The sequence below is a fragment of the Corvus brachyrhynchos genome, unplaced genomic scaffold (genome assembly GCF_000691975.1).
Source record: "Corvus brachyrhynchos isolate BGI_N302 unplaced genomic scaffold, ASM69197v1 scaffold16, whole genome shotgun sequence".
Taxonomy (NCBI): Eukaryota; Metazoa; Chordata; class Aves; order Passeriformes; family Corvidae; genus Corvus; species Corvus brachyrhynchos.
In genome coordinates this window covers 360,381-366,380 of record NW_008238643.1, presented here as the reverse complement: position 1 = coordinate 366,380, position 6,000 = coordinate 360,381, and the positions used below count along the sequence as shown (strand labels likewise).

Here is a 6,000-nt window from a genome sequence, read left to right as displayed (position 1 = left end):
CCCCCGGGTCTCTCACAGCTCTCCCGGGTCCCTCACAGCCTTCCCGAGTCCCTCATAGCCCCTCGGGTCCCTCACAGCCCCTCGGCCCGGCACATCCCTCCCGTGCGGGCGGCCGCGGCTCTCCAGGGGATGCGATAGTTTTCGGATTCGCATGAGCTGAATGTCTCCAACAGCATTTCCCCCCACACGCGACGCGCTCTGCTGACAGACAACCTGTGCATGCTGCATATGTGCATCGGATACCTAAATGGAAAAGGGTAAAAATCCCAACAGCAGAGGAAGCAGGAGTTCATATGTGGATGAGCAGAAAGTGGAGGGCGGGAGTATTGCTGCAGTGCCAAGCATTGCGCTGGAGCAGACATCCCTGCACAAATGTGTGGACTGTGCATTTAACAGGTTAGATGAGAAAATATCTCTGCACAGCAAAGCGTGTGGCCTTTTAAGAGGCAATAGACTGCTCCCCACAGCTGCGTAAGACATGTGGTCACTAATATCTTTGAGAAGTTAGTGCCCACTCTCTTTGCTACTACTAATGCTGGACTCACACAGGCTCCTCAAATTTACCTTCTTTCTCCTTCCTTTCTTCCTTCCTTTTACCTGGACACAACCATACCCAAAAGTGAGTTCTTTCTGTTTTTTTTATTTAAGAAAAATCAGACTTCATACCAGCAGTGGTAGGATCCTAGATCTAAGCCAAATAAAAAGCCAAAATGATTGGCCAGAGAAATTAAATTGCTGGGTTTTCAAGTAACTTTTTCACACAAAAAGAACTTTGTAAAGAATTCCTGTGAGAAGAAACTAAAAATGGTTGAAAATTGAGTAGAAAATGAAATAAAACTCGGTGAGTCTACCATGAGGGTACTTCGGTGTTGGGAGTAAGACAGGTGTGAGGTATGTCTGACCCTTACAGAACCAGTTATGGTTAACTACCTGAACACAGAAATGGAAAATTAAATTTTTACAGGATTTTATGACATGGACTTTCATATTATTTTGACATAAAACTTCCACTAAAATAATCCCAGATACTTATTTTAGCACACTTCCTTCTTTTCACTCATCTTTCAGAAAAACATTGCCTGAGAGGAATTTTGCCAAAATTATTTCATAGGCTTTAAAAGAAACCCTTCATAATGCACCTTAAAGTTTTATCTCAGCAAAAAGTTCTGTATTCTGTTCACAGCTATCTATCTGATAGCCAAGATGGTTTCCTCTAACAACCTCCCGACCTCATAATTTTAAAGAATAAATCATAGACAGAGAAATAACAGCAACACATAAAGGGAAAATTCTTCTTAGTGCTTTACAGAAACATTTCAAATAAGTCATCATGCAAATATGATTTTAATTCTAACAATAAGGACATTTTCCTCCTCCGTTTTGAAAGAAACCTTATTATTAGTTTTGGAAACTCAAGGACCAAGACAGAGTTATAAAAGTTGAACTTAGATACCATTTATTTATAGCCAAGATGAAAGGTTTTCTGTGTTAAAAACTCATCAAACACTTCAGAAGGAGGGGACTATTATATTGTGTGTCACTTTTCTTGGACACTGAAATTCTGAAGGGCCAACTGAACACTAGCAAAGGTGCTCCATGTTAAACATCTGAATAAACGTGTTGACATCAATCAGAATACACACAGAACTTTAAGTATTTGCAGAATCTGATCAAAGTAATTGAACACATTTGATTACCATTGCTGTGCAGAAGTTTGAACTCTATTAATACAAAAAATTACTATATAGAGAAATTTATTGTTGCAAAATTGTTAATATTTAGAAGACTGAAGACAGAAGAGGAGAGTTAAGACATCACTCAGGCAGTAATAGAAGTAGCTAAAATTCTAGCATTGATTTCAGTAAATCATGATTTGAATGAATTCAGAACAAATGTCATTTTACAACACTGCGATATTTTACCTTTACAGAATTTGTATCAGTTTTATTAAATGCACAAAATACATCCTTACAACAGGGCACACTAAAGTTTTAGGAAGTGCTTTCTTACAGTTGGTTTCTTGATATTCATAACTGGACTGCAAACTCCTTGCATAAATCATCTTACCCATCAGATTACTGTAACAGCAGTGTGCAGTCCATCACATGGACTTGGGAGCTATGTTCAATGAAAATTAGTCAGATCATGCTCCCAGTTTCTAAAACTTGTATATAAAAAATTTTTGGATCCAGAGACTATTTAAAATTATTATTAAAACCCAAAAAATTGTACACCTGATGTGGTTTAATTGGAACTACTTATCTGATTGTCCTTATTGAACATACAATAGGTATTTAAAACATTACATGCAATAGAACTCACCAGCAAAGTTTCAAAATTATGTAATGCTGTACTCTATACACTATTTATATGTGGAGTTTATCAGTTATTTTTGCAGAGCTTTAACAAATTGCCAGCAAAAGCTACATAATACAGTGGAAATTAATGTTCAGGTGGGAAATGTGGGACTTTTTTTTTTTCACTTGTTAGTGCCCAAAAAGTTTCATGGCAATGTTTTTACGCTGCAGCTACATGCCTAAAACAGAAGACTGTCAAGACTGATCCAAAAAACCCCCCAAACAAAGCTATCATTTTAGCATCAAAATAGTTTGGTGCCTAAGTGAGTACTTTTTTTTTATTAGTAAATTACTGAACATGGGTGTAAATAAAATTGTTTTGCTCTTGTAAAGTGATGTGTTATAATAACAAGGACTAAAAGATTATCTCTCAGAGGGACAGTCACTTAGAATTACTGTAAAACTTGCTAACATCAGTTTGGCGTTAATCCTGCAGCTGTAGTTCTTCATACACTTCCAATACACAGTGTACAACACTAACACTAAGCCAGAGGTCGCATTACTGGAATAAGGAGTTGCTAAGCAAGGGACAATTCCTCACCTCACAAGGATTGGTCCCCTTTAAAGAGGCGTCATGACAGAAGATGTGAATCTAAGTGCTATTAAAATATGACTTCATCCTTATCTATGATATTATGAAACTGAATATTTTATATACTCTAGTGTTTGTATCAGCACAGCTAAGGCTGTGTGGATGCAGGACCTGCACTACTTGAGCATGTCAGGGGGAACAGGGGAATGAGCCTACCTATGAGTTTTTCATAACCATGCTGCACTCCTGACTGCTGTGAGCTGTAATACTGGGACACAAACTCAGAACAACTATTATTGTCATAAAAAGACTACCAAAACTACTGACCTAAAGTAGATTTGAAAATTAAGTTTAATTCTATTATAAGTAACTTAATGGAGCAAAAAAAGACTACAGTCACTGTTTCCCTACTTGAAAATATATGATTTAGAAATATGGATTAAACCCTTTAACTAACTTCTGCTGGAGTGACTAAACCACCTAAACATAACCTGCATGTCAAAACTCATGTATTCCAAAATACTCCAGTGAGTACTCAAAGCGATGTTAGTTGTCTCTTGAAAAGTCTGCATCTTTAAAAATCTAAAAAGTGAAAGCTGGTAATAAAAAACCACAGAAACTAACTATAGTAAAAATATCTTAGGAAATTAATTTGCTCTTTTAATATAATATTTCTCATATTATTGATATTATGTGTCTTCTTCATGGCCATTCAAATCATGCTTTAGGGTCTTAAGTTTAAAATGTTCATGATTAATGGTAATCTGTAAAACGTATCTTGTTGATTTGGACTGTGGTTGCATTGTTTTCCTTTATGCTACATTTGCTTTATTGACATAGGTCACTAAATTCTGTAACAGTTGCACAAAAATTTAAAAGGGAAGAATAGGAGTGAATGGATGAAAGGAAAAGAAGCAAATGTCTTGTCAAGGGGAACTCTTTCTAAATCTCAGTCCCAGTACAATTAAACTCCTATATTCTTAAGTAACGACCACCACTTTCTCCAACAGAAAACTGAATTGTGAATTGAGAAATAAATTATTAAATTATTAGATAAAGCATTAGACACAGCTGAGCAGTAACATGCGTATAGGATGGTTGATTTTTTACAGTACCTTGTAGATATACATCCAAGCGAGCTCCAAAGCAGAGGCAGTTTTAAGGTCACTAGCTATGACTGGCACTGTCCTGCAGAGAGAGATGGACTGGCTCATTCGAAGCTGGCTCAGTGCCCTCCAGCCTTCCCCTTGTTACAGGGAGTGTCAGCCACTCCAGCTGTAAAAATTCTACATACTCCTACATACAGAGATTCCATCAGGGTGATCATTTGATTACTTATTTTTAGCTTTCATCGGGATAACTGGAGTCTACTGGGGTTCTCTGTTGGTACAGTCTGACCTGCAGCTTTGCAAACCGTTGTACCTGCAGCTCTACCCACAGAAAACTTTAATGCAGAAAAAGAGGTGGCTTGTGTGAGACTGGCAGTGACTTGTGTAAGACTGCAAGTGAAGAACAAAGTGGAAGCTGGGGGCTTGATTAATGTGAATTCAAGCTCAGAAAATCACACAATCACTGAATAATTAGGGTTGGAAGGGACCTCTGGAGATCATCCAGTCCAACCCCCCTGCCAAGGCAGGGTCACCTGGAGCAGGTGACACAAGAACCTGTCTAGGTGGGTTTGGGATCTCTCCAGAGAGGGAGACTCCAGGAACCTCACTGGGTAGCTGTTCCAGTGCTCTGCCACCCTTACCACAAAGAAGATCTTTCTCATGTTGAGGTGGAATTTCTTGTGTTTCTGTTTACAGCCATAACTCCTTGTCCTGTTGCTGGGCACCACTGAAAAGAGTCTCAACAAATATATATAAATACACAGATTAAGAAAAAAACCGCCAAATCCTGACATAGGTTGTCAGATCTGAAGGAGGTTTTTTTTTCATTTTCATGCTCCATAGCCTATTTAGTGTTGTACTTTTTGAAACAGATTTCTATTGCAATAAAAATTTCTTTTAACGCAAATGATAAGATATAATTGTCCATTTTCTCAGTTTTGCCTACTAAGAGACCAACACCCTATTGACGCCTAATGCTGAAAATCTCAACAGTTCTGGGAATCTTCTCACATGACAGGCTTTGTTTTATCCTCTCGGTAATCCCTATTCCACTGAAGTCAGTCTGTTGCTGAAGGAAAAGCCAGGACATACCCAGTATAGATTCTTACAGGTAGTTCTGTGCTCAGCTAAGAACTGGGAAATCACCCAAAGTTAAATTATAACTCAGTAAGGATCTTCAAAAAGTGTTCCTTACACTGCATAATGCTTTGCAGAAAGCTCTCAACCTACATTCCAGCTAACTGATTTACAATACCTCTAAATATTTTTTCCTTCAATCCTTCTTTTTTATTCTATACAGATGATCAACTAAAACTTTACACTCCAGCTCACAGACTGTAATGCAAATTGATCTTAAGTGGCACATAGGTCTTTTCCTGGCCCTCTGGACACAAAGGAATTTCTCGATTCTAGAAAATGAGTTGTTTTCTGTTAATGGAAGTTCTGAACAAGAACCAGGGAGGCTTTTTGACAATATAGGAGAAAGAGATGTGTTCATTTTATTTTTAGAAAAGAGATGACAGCTGATGATAGAAATGGACATCCAGATACCTTAACTGGAAATAGATGTAAACTTTCTGGGCTCAAAGCACGAAGCTATTTACTTAGAACAAGAAGAATTCCTTATACAATGAATAAAAAGACTACAGAAAGTACCAGGAAAGAACCATAAATTCCAGAAAAAAAGAGCTCATCACCACAGTCAGGTAACTATAATTATTATTAGGCAAGGAAGATCCTTTCTCATAGAATGAGACTAAAACTCACTCAGCACCGATGAAATTAGGGACTACAACTTCCCCTAGGGAAAATATTCAACACAAAATAACCAGTGTGAAGAGGTATTTTTGGTGATGGAGAGATAAGAAAGGAACAGTACAAAGTTTACATTCTAGATGTACTTTTTAGACTCAATATGGTGAGTGACTTTTGATGACTTTAAACTTAGGATTTATTGCATGCTTCCTTGTGATAATGGATTATGGCCTAAATTGTCATGATG

General features: G+C 37.6%; 1 protein-coding gene across 1 annotated transcript in view; it reads left to right on the top strand.

The window, feature by feature from the left end:
* GABRG2 (gamma-aminobutyric acid type A receptor gamma2 subunit) overlaps window positions 1-6,000 on the top strand; it is a 67,182-nt gene that overhangs the window by 534 nt on the left and 60,648 nt on the right. The gene's annotated exons all lie outside the window — the stretch shown is intronic.